General features: G+C 36.5%; 1 protein-coding gene across 1 annotated transcript in view; it reads right to left on the bottom strand.

Moving 5' to 3' along the window:
- Nucleotides 1–15,258, bottom strand: part of SLCO5A1 (solute carrier organic anion transporter family member 5A1) — an 82,082-nt gene that overhangs the window by 50,626 nt on the left and 16,198 nt on the right. The gene's annotated exons all lie outside the window — the stretch shown is intronic.

Below are 15,258 nucleotides of genomic sequence, written 5' to 3'. Positions count from 1 at the left end.
ATTTGATTTTGACAATATTTTTTGTATTTGGTAACATTTCCTTTGAATCAAAACTTAACAAAGTTTAAAACATAAATACAAAAAATACAATTAATGGTGAGCAAATAGGAAAGAAAACAAAGGATAAAAATTATGTAAGACATGAAAGAACATGTAAAACATTACAACTTAGTGATCATCTGGTGTGCTCCTTCCCTCTTGCCTCGCCATGCGCTCTTCCTCCCACGCACCCACCAGACTTCTGTGTAAACAGCACATAGGCTGGGGCTAATTGAGCATGCGCCAACTAAAATCCATCTAGTATGCAAATATGACTTTGAGTTAATCATCTTACCCCATAAATATGGGGCAGCCCAGAGCCCATTGAGCTCTCCTGCACACCAGCGGGCTGCACTGCAGAACCTCCTCTTGAGCAGGGATGTTTCTCAAGGTTACTCCTCGAGGTCGAGAGATTCCTTACCGCGACAGATCCTCAGTAAGCGACTAACAGCATGCTGAAACTTCGCAAAATGTCGCGAAACTTTGCTAAGTTGTATCTCTGATTGATTGTGCACATAATCCTTTAGACAAACCGCTGACCAAGTCTGAGACTAAAATTGGATCCAGCCACACCCAGACTACCCTGAGGAGTCTGGAGAGCAAGGGGTTCCATTCTGAACCTCGTGACTCAACAGGAGGATCTCCTTGATACTTTCGTCTGACCTTGTCCTCCACGCAGTAAATAACTGAGTGAATCTTGCCATCAACCCTTGTTAAATCACTGTCTTATTTACAATTGAACTCTGTTAAATCACTATCTTACCTCAATAAAACATACTGCTGCTTCTCTCTTACGAGTGAAATGCATCACTCCTCACTCATCCGTGACATCATCAGATTAAAATTTGATTTAAAAGAACATCAAAGTTAAGAAATCAAATATTCCTATTTTACAGATTGACAGAATTATGTTTTTATCTGTGTAGCTACAGACTTGGCCCTGTTATACATTCTGGTATCAGCAGACCATACACCATATTTCCACAAGACTCCTGCCTTGTTCTGGACACTTCCTCCTGTAAATTTCATTTTTTAAATGTTATTTTTAAAGAAGAAAATTTAAAAATATTTTAAAAACAAGTAAAATGAAAAAAACCTCTCATATGGAACCATACACCCAGATAGTTTATGACAACTTCACAATCTGAATATCATATGGCAGCAAAGAACTTATCACTTGAAATGAGAGTAGCAGATACCAATAGCAGCCTCCTATCTGCTGTGTCTTCCACAAGATACCCTTCAGAGTGGAGCCTCCAGTCCTGGTTCCTCAGTCATCCACACCAGAGGATCTCTTAGCGTTGAGCCTCTTCCTGAGTCAAAAATTTCTACGGACAATAGTTCCATATGACTTTTTCCACTCAAGTCACTAGAAGGCCTCAAGCTTCTGAACATAAAAGGTTCTGAAACATACACAGATGATAGAGGAGCGCCTTCCTTTTCATTTCCGACTGCCATTTCAGCTAGCCCTCTTTGGGCCGCCCTCTTTTGGCCATGATTTGGGGTCTTGATCTTGGGAGATGCCTTGATTCAATACCAGAGAGGTTTTAACAATAGAAGTAACAAATGTTTTTATCAGGGAACATGCTGGAGTATTACACTGCAGAGGCAGGTAGCATGGGATCAGGATAATTTTTTTAATTGCAGTTAATGAAAAACTGAATATGTCTCTTAGCCTCCTAACTATAACCTTGACAAGTGCTTATGTTTGCAAGCCATCTTCAAACTTCTGAAGTCATAAAAAACTATGCTATAAAATGGCAGTAATATCTCCTTCCCTGTGATAAAATAGATGATGCATGTTATACAAATATAAGTTTTAGCTCTTTTCCAAAGAATAAATCATCTTCAGAAGATAAAATAAGAAAGCTATTATTGATAGAGACATAGGAGCTATAAAATTCATCTGATCATCTCCTGATTTGTTTTCAGTGAAATGAAAAATAGTACTGCTAAGGGTAACTGCAATAGCTGTGTCCACACTCAATGCCAGCATGTTATTGAGTATACTTCTCCAGATATGTGGGGCTCTCTAGGAAAGAGATTCTGCAGGTCACCCTCTCTTAGCTGAATTATAGCCATCTGATAACTATTCATGACATTCAACACAACCAGCTCAGACTAGACCTTGCAAAAATTTTTCTTCAGAAGTTTGTTGTATCTTGTTGCTGCAGTGATGTAGGATCTTATGTCTTCCAACCAAAGCACAAGTCATTCTACTGAAATTACATTGCATTTAGCAAGATAATTTCAAAGACCAAAGTCCTTGCATATTTTTTCAAGTTTGTATTTTCTCTCAAGAACATGAGCTGGGAGGAACAGCCTGCATTGGTTACAGTACACTCATTTTCTCTCTCTGTGCAGCTTCTTTTCAGTGACCAGTGATAGCCTTTCACAGCTCACCCAAATCTGGTTTCCAAATCTTCAAGACTGTAGTTCTACCTCTGGCATAGACTTGAGAAGGATAAGGGGCAGGGGTACCCTAGCTGAGACACAGTTATGGATGTGAGAGGATGGAGAGGAACATTTCTAAAAGATCCTATTGTTAAAATCTTGGCAGCACATCACCATCGTACAACTGTTCATTTCATACATGTGTAAAGCAAGCAGAAACTGACCTTTATGCTATTTTCAATTAAAGTTTAGAATTTTCAAAATACTGCAAACACTACAGTGTGGGTTCTGGAGTATTTTCTCTCACATGCATGATTTTTCCTGTCAGGACAGTACTGTAATTTTGGTAGATTTTGCAGGCTACTTTTTGGTGAGATACAGACATAATCCTTTTTCATCTGTAGATTTCAACATTTACTCCAAAAAAATAATTATAATTAACACCAAGTTATGAATTGGGAAATAGAAGCACAAAGAGACAAAATGAATCATCCATGGTCATGTAGTAGACCAATGGAAGGGCCAGGAATATAATTTATTTCACCAAAGCAATAACTTAATGTCCTGCCTGCTGTACAACTCTCATCCTGAAAGAACAGCACAAGGAAGAATAAAAACAAGAATAAATAATTTTTTTAAAAAAAGATCGGTAGCTATTTTTGCCCATGTGAATTAGTAAGGAAAGGTCTGTGTTTATGGGTTAGCTGTAAAAACTAGAGGAGTGAGCTTCAGCAGAAATGGCAAGATGAACTGTATAGTCCTGACTGAATTCTGTGTCAGGAGATCTAGGGGGCTACAGAAAGAAATACAGGAACAAGAGGTTATAGTCCTGTAAGGAAATGAAACACCAGCATGCTACCATAGCATCTTCCCTGCTTCTACTGCTAGCACATTTCCTTGAAAAGACGAGCTTATGCTGTCACTGGAGAATAGTCAGTGGCAGAATTCTTCAAGACACAGAGAAGGTTTTAATTTACCATAGAACAAGGCACAGGTTTCAATGGGGAACATGTATGATTTCAGCCTAAGCTCTCCCCTATTCCTCTCATGTTCACACACCTGAGATGGGGTAGCAAAGAACAAGGGTAAAGCAGCTTCCAAAGAAACACTGGTCACATTTACAAAGCTGCATTTAACTCATCTTCTCTAAATTTACCCCCACGGCAGCTATCCAAAGAACGTAAGTTTTAATCTTCTTCTGAGCCTGAGGATACAAAACAGAAAGGACTTGTGAGCAGAACCTAGGCATCCTTCATAAAAGCCTTTAAGTCAGGTAATAACTAAGTTCACATTCTTCTTTTCTCCATGAACACACACACCAATCCTATCTATGTATGCGCTAAGATTTCTTTTAAATGTGGTTATTTACTCAGTAGAAACAATGCTTTGAGCACTGTTGCATTTCAGATAACAATGTTCAATTCAAATCTTTATATCATTTCCTTTCAACATGTATTATCCTTTCAAAATGTATTAGCATTACTGTGACTTACGAAGTCTATCAGATGAGATGCTCCACTCGCAATAATAAATAGAGCAACAAAACTACTCCAGTAGGCTTCCTTAATCTTTGTACAGAATATATTTACTACTAAGCTTCCACAAGCAGATTAAATAGATTTGAGATGAGCTTTTAGAGAAGCAAACCAAAGCATGACAGCATGCCTGCTGTGCAGACTAACAGTGAATGGTCCAGCTTACCACTCCATTAAAAATGCTGAAATTTAAATTAAATACAAATATACCAATAACCTGCTGATGACAGATGAAAAGAATTATATCTTTAGTTTTCTCTTACAGGTTTATCATAAGATACCATATATATCAAAACAGAATCATTCCCTGGCTTAAAGAGCTATCATTTCTAAATGGCTTTATGCTTTTTATTCCCCAGTTGTGATCATATTTTATAACATTACAATCGTTTTCACATGAACTGATTCTAATGTCACAAGAAATGGGAGAATAAGCCCAACTGATATGTGTTAAAATAGGCTGCCTATATCAAAGTGTATCTTTCACATATACTGCCACTGCAATGCTGCTTTGTGTCACTCACTTATTATGATGACACAATTACTATAAAGCAATTTATCTTATATCCAAATTCCGTAAGACTCAACACAGGTCACTAGATAACACTATCAAGAGGATGTGTGTGCATGCAGTCCAAAATCTGGGAACACTGAAGATATCAAGAGAGACAGGTTTGCCTTTGTACCATGTTATTTCAGCCTTAGAGATACCCTATTTAGAAAAGATAGCCCCAAGACAAACTATTCCTGTGCTTAAAATGGGGTCTTTAATTTTTTCAGTCTAAAGTCTGAGGACTAGAGCCAACTAGAGACCCAAGAGCCAACTGCAGACCATCCCACTCTTTAGAGACAACTCTTTTTCATTTAGAAACACAAATATTACTTCTCCTTTTTTTCCAAAATCTTGCTTTCCTCTCTTTATATTCACTTATAAATAAACATTTGCTAATATTACCAACCATAACTTGTGGTTAGTAAGCAAATACAGAAAAGACACATCTGCTGTAAGAGTTTAGCTAAATAGCGGCAATTTTCATGTGCAGTTTCCAAATGAATGTGGTTAACTGAATTCAAACACCATGCATGAGCACATTCTTAGACTGGATAATTAAGCAAATTAGGCTTTATCAGCTTTATCAGCTTTTAAACCAATTTTAAGGCAAGAACCTTCTGGTGACAATATTCTAAAAACACATACAGCTATGTTCGACTTCAAGCATATGGAAAGTCCCCCTTGCTGTAAATGGTTCGCGTGAGCAAAGATAAGCTTGTATATACTTGTGTGATCAGATCCTAAACTGCAAACAAAGATGCTTTGACATTCTTTCCACAGACTAAAAAGGCATTGATCCCCTAAAGAAATGTTTTTAATAAACAGAAGTGTCAACATTACTTATACACATGAATAAGAGAACAAACAAAACAGTCTTTCTTAAACCTCAGGTGTTTTTCCTCTATAGGGAACTACGATTTTGAAAAGCACTTTTAGTAAAATTTAAGTCTCAGATATACACATGCAACTTGTGCTGAATTCAGTGAGAATATCAAAAGATGAACTGAACAGCAGAATTTTGCCCTTGGTTGTTATTTTCTGGAAATCAGTTATTGAAAAAAACCCACACCTTCAAGCTTGTCAAGTTTCTTGCAGTACGCCGTGTTACAAACATATATCCCTAGGATGTCACTAGCTCTGAGGTCCAAGACTCAGAATTCTCATGAGCACATGTCTCTTAAAGGATGTGTCCTTCCCTAAACAGCCTTAACCAGTGGAACTAGGCAAAGATCTTGACCATTCAGGTAAATACCTATTGAGTGCTTCCTTGGTCCCTTTCGAATTCTTGATCTGTCAGCATCCCAATGTTACCTTCAGAGAAACTTCACAAATGTAAGGTTCATTTCCACCCAGGGAATGATCCACTGTATATAACTGCTATCCTACATCCTAAGCAAATTATTTATTATACTACTCTAAATTATTTTAAAAGTCTTAACATCTAAAATCTGAGAAATAACTTGTTAGATAATTTTTCTTGTTTTTCCATTCATTCAAACACCAAAGCTAAATCCACATTAGTGGATTAATCCTTCACACTAGCAGGACCCTTTAAGTTAGTCAAGTGAGATTTGGCACTTCTGTCATATTACTCAGTTATGTTCCAAACAGAAGTACACTGAAGCTGTCTGATGCTTTTAAGAGATACTGGAGCAGACTCTCAACTTAAAGTCATTCTTTCCATTAAGTAATACTGACATCAAATGGGAATATCTCATCTCTGCTTTTTAATTGCTTGGCTTTTTTTTTTTTTTTTTTTTTTTTAACAGTTTAGCAGTTGACAGCATTCACACACAGATTTAATTTTCATTGGGCATTCCCAAGCATAAATTTAAGCACACGCTTACACACTCTGTTAATCTGAAACCAACTTTTTAAAACTAGCTTTCATTTTCTTTAATACTTTACTTCTAACTAACTAAACTGTAGTAAGACTGGGTTGTCCATTAGTATCTCATCCCCTTTTCTTCAGAGGAACATAATTTAAAAATATCAAACTGTGGAAGTTGAAATTTGGCCTTCAAGCAGACCTCACTGATTAGAACACTGATAAGCAAATGTAAGAAAGATATTCAAAAATTTTAAAATTGCTGTGAGAACGCCTGGATCCCTAGCCAAAAGACCAGCAAAACCTAAGCATGAAGAATGCTTCAGAATATTTGTATGTGACATCATTTTAAATCATGTTTAGGCAGTGAACAGTATAAGCAGACACGAATATATAGTTCAGGTCCTCTAACTTCTTTGAGCTGGGAGAATGCATGCGTTCTCAGGGGAAGAGCAGGGGAAGAAAGAGCCTGGTCAGACTTACCAGGCACAGAGCATGCCAGCACGCACCATGGGAAGGACCATGAATCAGTGCCTCTTCCTTAACAACATCCACGTACATTAGGCACCTAAGAGAGACCTGAACACTTCATATCTCTATGGATCTGGGCTTTACTGATTATTGTGCACAAATGGGGTAATGGTACACATAAATATCTGATTTCGACGGGCACATTAGACACACATACTTCATTATTATCATATACAGAACCATTGTGCCTAGAGAAGAAACCGTGAGAAAGAACCTGAAAAAAGAGAATTTATATAAACATATTGTTTTTTCCTTTGTCCCACCAGCAAAGAAACACAACAAAGGAAGAGGAAATTATTTCAATTATCGTTTTTCAGAATTAATTTCCTTTCAAAAATTGGTTTATACCTAGGAGGCACAGGTTAATTATTGAAAATGTTAGTGATTGTTTTTCCCCTGACTACCTTTTACTAATAGATTGCAAAGGACAATCCTAATAGCATTTCTTCCTATTTTCCTTGTAAATTGCACTTACATTTTCATCTTTCAATGGAAACAACAGGAATTATAGTTCATTACTCATATCTGACTGAAAATCTGCCTGTAAGGAAGAGCATGTTATTCCAGTCATTTGCAGATGACCCTGTTTGTTTCATTAGCATTTACTGTGCTGCTAAGGAAGTTTTTTTTCCTCATTCAAAAAGGCTGAAAGCAGCTCTGAACAGACTGAATAAAAAATCATTAAATAACAATTGGTAAAGTGAAGTGCAAAGTCCTGTAGCCATATTTGAAATCATATTGAAAATATTGTTACAGGTCAACAAGTCTAAAAAAATGCTTCCATTCACATGTAGCAGTCATAAATAGCACTGGCTAGAGGAAAACAATTTCATTTTATGAAAACCTCTAAAGTTTCAAAATTTGTTCTTTATTTTCATAAGAACAAACATGGCCTGGGTATTTTCACATAACTAGAATTGTGCTGAAAGGTTTGTTTCTGGAATAAAACTTGAGCTTTGGGTTCTGGATAGGTATCTCTCCTTCTCTGTCTCTCTACAGAGAGATCATATGATACATGTGAGACTTCATTAAGCTCCATGTTCTACTTGGACAAAGCAGAGTTTTTCACTGCAGATCAAGAAGAACAGAGATCAAAATAAAGTCCTTCACCACCCAAACATAATTCCCTTATCAATAAGAAACAGATGATAAAAATATCAGGCTTCCTCTTTCTGCTTCACCACTACCCACAACAAAAACTTGTGGTCTTGATGATGCAACACCAAAATATCCTTAATGATTCTAACCACAAATTCTAATAGAATTGGAGCAGGAGAAGGAAAATTGCCTTGAAGGAAAGAGTGCTTAGCCAGATTTTAGATTTACAATCACTGCCTAAGTAACAGGCCTCATATGGAACCAAAGCTATGTCAAGTTGGCCCATGGTCCTAATAATGGCAAAGCGGGAGAAACTTGTGTTGTGTATCCACACGGCAGCACCAAATATGACAATCAGTGGGAACTTCCCTGGCCATGAATTTTGTTCACTGAATAGAATTAAAAGACTTCTGCTCCAGACCAGGATCTAATCTCTTGAATTAAAGAAGATCTATAACTGGGCTTGTGACACAAATAGGAGCTGTTCCGTCCCAGTCAACTAGTGATTACAAAGATGTATATCAAAAGGCAACTAAAGATCATTGACCAGTGGAAAAAAAAAATTCTCATGCCTCCACTTGGTGAAGACCCTGAGGAAATAAATAACTGTCAGGTAGAGAAAGGGCTGTCTTTACCCTTGTGTAGACATTTCAGATTATGGAGAAATGCCAGCAGGAAACTCCCCCCAAAGCCCTAGCACCTCCTTTCTTCATTGCAGTTAGTGGAGTAATGGGTGCTCCATAAAGTAGTGTAGCACTCTTGACCAAGTCCCAACAAGTGAGACAGAGAAGTACAGAGCTGCTGCTGTGGCTCCCTGAAAAGGCCCCGCTGTATTTTGATAGATCAAAGAAAGTGAAATGCTAGGGATATAAAAGAAATTTAGAGAAAAAGAGCATGGGAATCTCATAGAACCATGAAAAAAAGGGAGAAATATAGTTGCGTAAGAAACTGAGAGAAAGGAAATTCAGACATATTTTTTGGTTTGGACAGAAAACCACCCCAAACACTACTTGTTAGCAACAAACATATTCTTTAAATAAATATGATCGATTAGCCAGATTTAGTCAGTTTTTGAAAGAAATAAATTTTCATCTCAGAGGAAGACTTACATATTGGCATTCCAAGTCAAAATATACATATTTCTAATGAAATAAAAATTCTGAAAATATTTTGCTTTGATATTATTCTGTTATTTAATGTGTTTTCTTGTTTAGTTTTCTTTGGTTATATATCAAGTAAAAAACAGCTGTTTGTGTAAATGCTAACCAATATTCCTACAAAAAGATCAAAATAATAAAATGCAAATTAAACATTTCAATCTTATCAAAAGCAAATTATTTCATATTTTTCTACAGGAAAATTACTAAATCAATATATTCCAATAATCATATTTAACTGATTCATAATTTGCCAGAGCAAAGCCATCAGAACATTTTAATCATTACTACTAAGTGTCATAAATGTCAATTTAAACACTAAGTGTAGCACTGAAAAAGTAATTACTCTTACAAAAGGTTCTCCTCAACAGCAATATTTAATTATATTTGTCTTCCTTTTCAAGATATGAATTGTGAATGTAATTTAGGGCTCCATTTGCAGCTCATTCCCAGTCACAGTCAGATATGTTAATGTGTTAACAAAATAAGGAAGAAGAATTACCAACTTAAAATGTTTGACCCAAGAGAAATTGATTTATATTATTACAGAGGTTCTTCAAGACATTTCAAAAAACCCTTCCATGGTTGATTTAGAAAAGTTGAAAGATGTATAAATGGTCTATAATTATTTTTCACTAATTAGATAATTTAGTTATTCCACTGGCATGTCTTGAGGGAAACTGGCCAATATCCTTTTATTTAGTCTGAAATTTTTCTAAATGAAGACTGCTTATTCTGTTTCTTTCTCCCTTTTATGAGTAAAATTAGGCATGACAGCTTTATTTCTCAGCTACTTGAATTATCAGATTATTACGTATATTGTTATTCTCTAATAGTAAAAGGTACTGTCTTCGAGCAGACACACATAAAAAATGTAGTGCCTAGAGGCTGCAGCCAAACAACTTTCAGCCATCTTTAGCACACTTTTTTGACAATAACTTTTTAACAGGATAATCAATGACTGGAACAATATTCCTAGGGATGTGGCAGACTCCCTGCACCTGTGAGTGGTTCAGTATAAGTTAAATTGTTTTACATAAAAAGAACTTTGCATAGGGATAACACAGCAATGAAATCTGATTCAACACAGATGTCAGAGTAAATGAATGTGACCGTCCCTTCTGGCCTAATAACACATGAAATCATCCCACAAATTCTCTTTTTGACTCTGTAGATCTGCAAACACAGGCAACATCCTTCAAAAAGAAGGATGCCAATGGACAAGGAACCTTTTCCCTTCCTGGCCATGCAGCCTCAAAACGCCTCTGAAGCGCTCTCCTTCCCCAGGACGCTTCCCTGGGCGCAGGATGCACGGCAAGGACCAGAGCTGACCTGACGTTCCTGACGCATTTCTCTAGCGTTAAACCACTGGCAGAGGCAGTCTCAGAACAGGAGGCCCCGTCCCGACGGCAGCTCACAGGACCCTCAGGCTGTCCCCATCCACCTGGGAAGTCTCGCTCCCTTCCAGGGAAGATACCAAGGCTCTGATAGCAGCAAAGAGCAGGAATGCATAGAAAAAACTGGCGCTGGTACTGGCGACTGAATACATAAAAACTGCTCAGCCAGCCTTAGGAAATAAGAGAATAATTTTCAGCAAAAAGAAAAAAATATTTCCTTACTTCGATTTTGCTTACTCAAGCAATTCAACAACTTTTTTTAGTATCTTTGCCAGTTTGTATCACTCCTCAGAGAGAACATGCTTTTGGTTATTTCCATATAGGAAGATTCAACGGGAATTACATATGCAATCTGCATACTATCACAACCTTTAATCAGTTTACCAAAAGCAAGCTGTCGAAACTTTGGCATTATGTTTGCAAGGAAAATTAAATTTGAGGCCTAAATCCCACTGAAATTCATTGAAAGTTGGGTCCCTGACTTCCTAGGCCCCTCGGGAAATCTTAACCTCAGTTATTAAATTACTCTGACAGAGAAACAGAGAGACACTGACAGACAGAAGTCCTCAAAGAATAATACTGAAGTTACTTGGAATAAACATGATTACAAGTGTTAGTAGTGGTCTTGCTGTTGACAGAGCTTATCCAAGTCTAATGAAAATCTACTTGGCATCTTTCCACTGAACAGGAGATTTTTATAACATGTGACAGAAGAGATGTACCTCAGCACACTGGTGGACTCTTAACTAAATCTTCAGATTCATATTGATAAATTTGCCACGAAAACAAATAAAAGCACACATCTTATAGGCAGAGGAAGAAAGTAAAAATATTACTCAACAAAGAATTGTAAACACACTTCTCTCTTCTCTTTCAAAGAGCAAATATAAAACTTTCAATATACTTCTATATTGCATATTATACTTGGTTGTAATTGTCATCCATTACACTGACAATTTTAATGAATTATATTGTAATGAGACTAATTACTCATATCACAGATTACAAATTCAATATAGCACTCATAAATCTTCATTATATACATTTGCTTCAAGATGCAGAGTAAGACTTACTTAATTTTGTTTCTTGTGAAACAAATAAAGGTGTGATGTAAAAGTTCAAATAACTGAATATGAGAACACTGGTAATAAAACTCTCTTAAATTTTGCTCTACAAAATTTTAATCTACAATTCACTTTAAGAATAAAAATCTCTTTGGCTATCATATTACTTTGAACTAAAAATACTATGTAAATTATTTATAAATTAACATAACATGCTCAGAGCTATGTTTTTAGAGCATTATGCTGATAGTCTTTCATATCTGATACCTTAATGTTATAAAGTAAATCATGGTAACACTCATTCACAGATTACAGAAATCAAATACCACACAGCAAATTCAACAGAGGTCAGGTTAACTTTGAGATATCTTTTGCAATAATTTCCTCCTCTGCTCAACCAAAGCTAAGCAACTCATCCACTGAATCATAGTGGTTACTTATCGAATCCGACGCACTGACGCGACTGTATTACGTACGGTATACAGGATTGACACAGCATTGCCTCGAATTGGATTCTACTCCCCCAACTGTGTAAACCATCACTGAACAAGCTACAGTTGCTTCATCTGTGCTCACAAACGGAACACTACTAATATTTTGCTCACTGCTTTGCAAGTGCTTTTCTGAGATTTTTTGAGCCTGAGACATGCTTACAGAACCAAACCTCTCCTTGGATCAAGTGCAGTTAAATCACCATCTGCTAACTCACATAATAAACCACTTAGGCAAATGTTTCAAAACAGAAGAACAGCAGTAACACAATATTATGCTTTTTAAACACTAAAACTGCTGGGAAAAACTTAACAACTAAAAGATGAAAACACTGCAGTGGAGAACTAGCAGATATATGAGAGCAGAAGCAGACATTTGTCCTTAGCAAATATAGCTGAATAACCAAACTAAATTATCTCTCAGCTTTACCCATAGGAAAAAATGTGTAGAAATACTCTTTGTAACAGCATGCACATTCTTTCCCACAGGAGAAAAGATTCAAAGATACCACTTTAGGTGCTTAACTCAGGATATTTAACACAAGGCTGATGGGCATAACCTTCCCTAGCCTTTCCGGTGAATAATCCCCTTCATTTCAATTGTGCATTTTTAAGTGTCCAACAAAAAAGTTTTTGCTCAACAGAATATTTTAATATTGTTTTCAGTTTTTAATTTTCATGCAGTAATGAAAAAAATGAATGGTTTGCTCATAAAATAAACCGGCTCAGCAGCTAAAGTCAAAAATAAACTATTTGCACAGCCTTAAAAAAGAAAACAAGAAGGAAAAAGTTTAGACCATACTATGGTCTTCTTTACACCAATATAACAGAGAAAAAAATCCACAGAAATCAGTGAAATTTCTTCAGAATTTCAGAAGACTAAACAAAATCAGAATATAGCTTTCTTTCCAAATTGACCAATTTGAGGAATATTCCTCAGATACTCTGGCGAAAAATAGGAGTGGTGATTTGGGACAAATTATTTACTAACCAGTTATTCAGTAAACTCACCTATGTCACATATTTTATGTGTACACTTCTCTTTTGATACTTGATTCTGCTCACAACAAATGAAAAATAGAAGGCTTTCATTTCTGGAGACATTTTGCTGAAGGAATCAAACGTTCACAACAATTCTACAATACTGTAGTTATAACTACTGACTGATATGTTCAACTTCTCTCCCAAGTTTTTCCCCAATAAGGAGCCCTCTCAGAGGTCCTCTTGTCCGTCTACCCACACAAGGGCTCCCCCGCGCACTTGGCTTCCACAGTGCCCCCGGCATAGGTTGTCGTTGCCGAGTTAATACAGCTTCAGATATCTGTGATTAGGGAAGATGTAAAAGAAAGCCAAGCAATCAAGTTATAATCTTAAAGAATGGAAGATATTCCCCCTCACACATTTCAGTCAAAAAAAATACATCAATGATCACAATGGGCTTAGTTCCACAAAACTGGAGATATCCATCGCTGCAGAAAGTGAAGACAGAAAGGCTAGGCTTGAAACACAGACCATATCCACTGCTAAGCAGATGAGGTTCTACAAGTGATGAGGTTCTACAAGTGCTCTTTTCTGCACATGTCGTCCTTGTTTGTGTCTTCAAATAACTTCACATGATAACATTTTTGCACATCCACTTACTTCCATTTAATGCCATTTCTGAAAGAATATAATAGCATGACAACACTTCCTGTCTCTTCCTATTTCTTCAAATTCTAAAAGGAAAACTCTTTGACTTTCTATTGTAAGAATAATATATTTGGAATCAAAAGAAATGGCTTATTAGAATACAATATCCATCTCCCTCTGTGCTAGTCAATGAAAGAAAGTACAGCACTTAATCTCAAAAGGTTATTCTACGCTATGTTTTTATTTTTTATACCACATTCATCATCGCAGTATCTGAAAGTAAATTATGGTATGAACAATTCAGCATGAACTTAACTTCTACTGATCTTCAGAGATGAAAGTGAAATGTTTGAGATAAGGCAGAACAATGTGAGTTTGGCAGCACCGTGAGAATGTCTGCAGGGACCTTCTACATGTGATGCCAAGAGAAAGACTGCAGTTGCAGAGGAAAAGAAGGCTTATTATGGGGGATGATCAAGTCCCTATCTTTTTTTTTTTTAATTGAAGTTGTCATTAATTAATGAGTCCGATAACACCTGCAAAATCCTGTGACTCTATTGAGATAAAAGGAATTTATAACCCAATTCAGTGAAACAAAGAACATGTGGAATTTAAGAATATTTTACAGTCTGTATCTGTTAATACATGGGCATAATTAAGAATGACAAAATCTGTCCGATTCAAATGCAACCACACATTAGTGTCCTGAAAAATGAATATATATTTCTGTTAATAAATGGAGCTTAAACACATCTGAGTGCTGTTCTGAACAAAGGTTATATGCATATACCAGTATTTTCTCTAATCAAGAATTCAAATGCCAGAAAAATGGGTTGGAAGGTTTTATGGAAGTTTCCCATCTATAATTTTTACAACTGAAAAAATGCAAACATAAGATCCTTACAATAAAGATCAGGTTATACAAAGCTAAGGTCAGGACAAGGCTTTTAATCTAGTCAGGACTCTACATGTTATATGTGCCAATAATAATTTTAGAGGCTGGTATTATTCCAGGATAAAAATTAGTCTACAGACTCTGTTATTGAGCCCCCTGAGTTCTGTTAGGCTTACAAACCAATGCCACTTTTTCAGCTGAAAAACGCCATTAGAAAGAGAATCATAAATGACATTTTAATAGAAAGATGCAAGATCAACTTTCTGTATCATTATCCCACATAAAATAATGAAGCTAGCCTGTGCTAAAACTGTCGCATCTCTGAGATACTATTTTAGTTACACAACATATGGGCCAGATCCTGGGCCTGTGGTCAAGCCAGTTTCAACCTTCTGGTAACAGAAATCCAGCCTAAGAGTTGCAAATATTTGGCTAAAACAGAGGCATGTCCAGTCAGCTCCATGGCATCTAGCACCTCCATGTGCTCAAAGCACCAGTGTGAGGGAATAGAAAGGAGGTTAAATTCTTGTATCGAGTTCTAATGTTTAGAAAAGGGAACAAGAATGGAGTGCCATCTGCAAGGTATCGTCGACTGTCTTTCTTGTAAAACTAACTATGATAAGGAATTTCCAGGCTGATGCAAAACA

Source organism: Dromaius novaehollandiae, chromosome 2, assembly GCF_036370855.1.
Source record: "Dromaius novaehollandiae isolate bDroNov1 chromosome 2, bDroNov1.hap1, whole genome shotgun sequence".
Taxonomy (NCBI): Eukaryota; Metazoa; Chordata; class Aves; order Casuariiformes; family Dromaiidae; genus Dromaius; species Dromaius novaehollandiae.
Note: the sequence above shows the minus strand (reverse complement) of the source record. Positions and strands in the feature narration are given on the sequence as shown.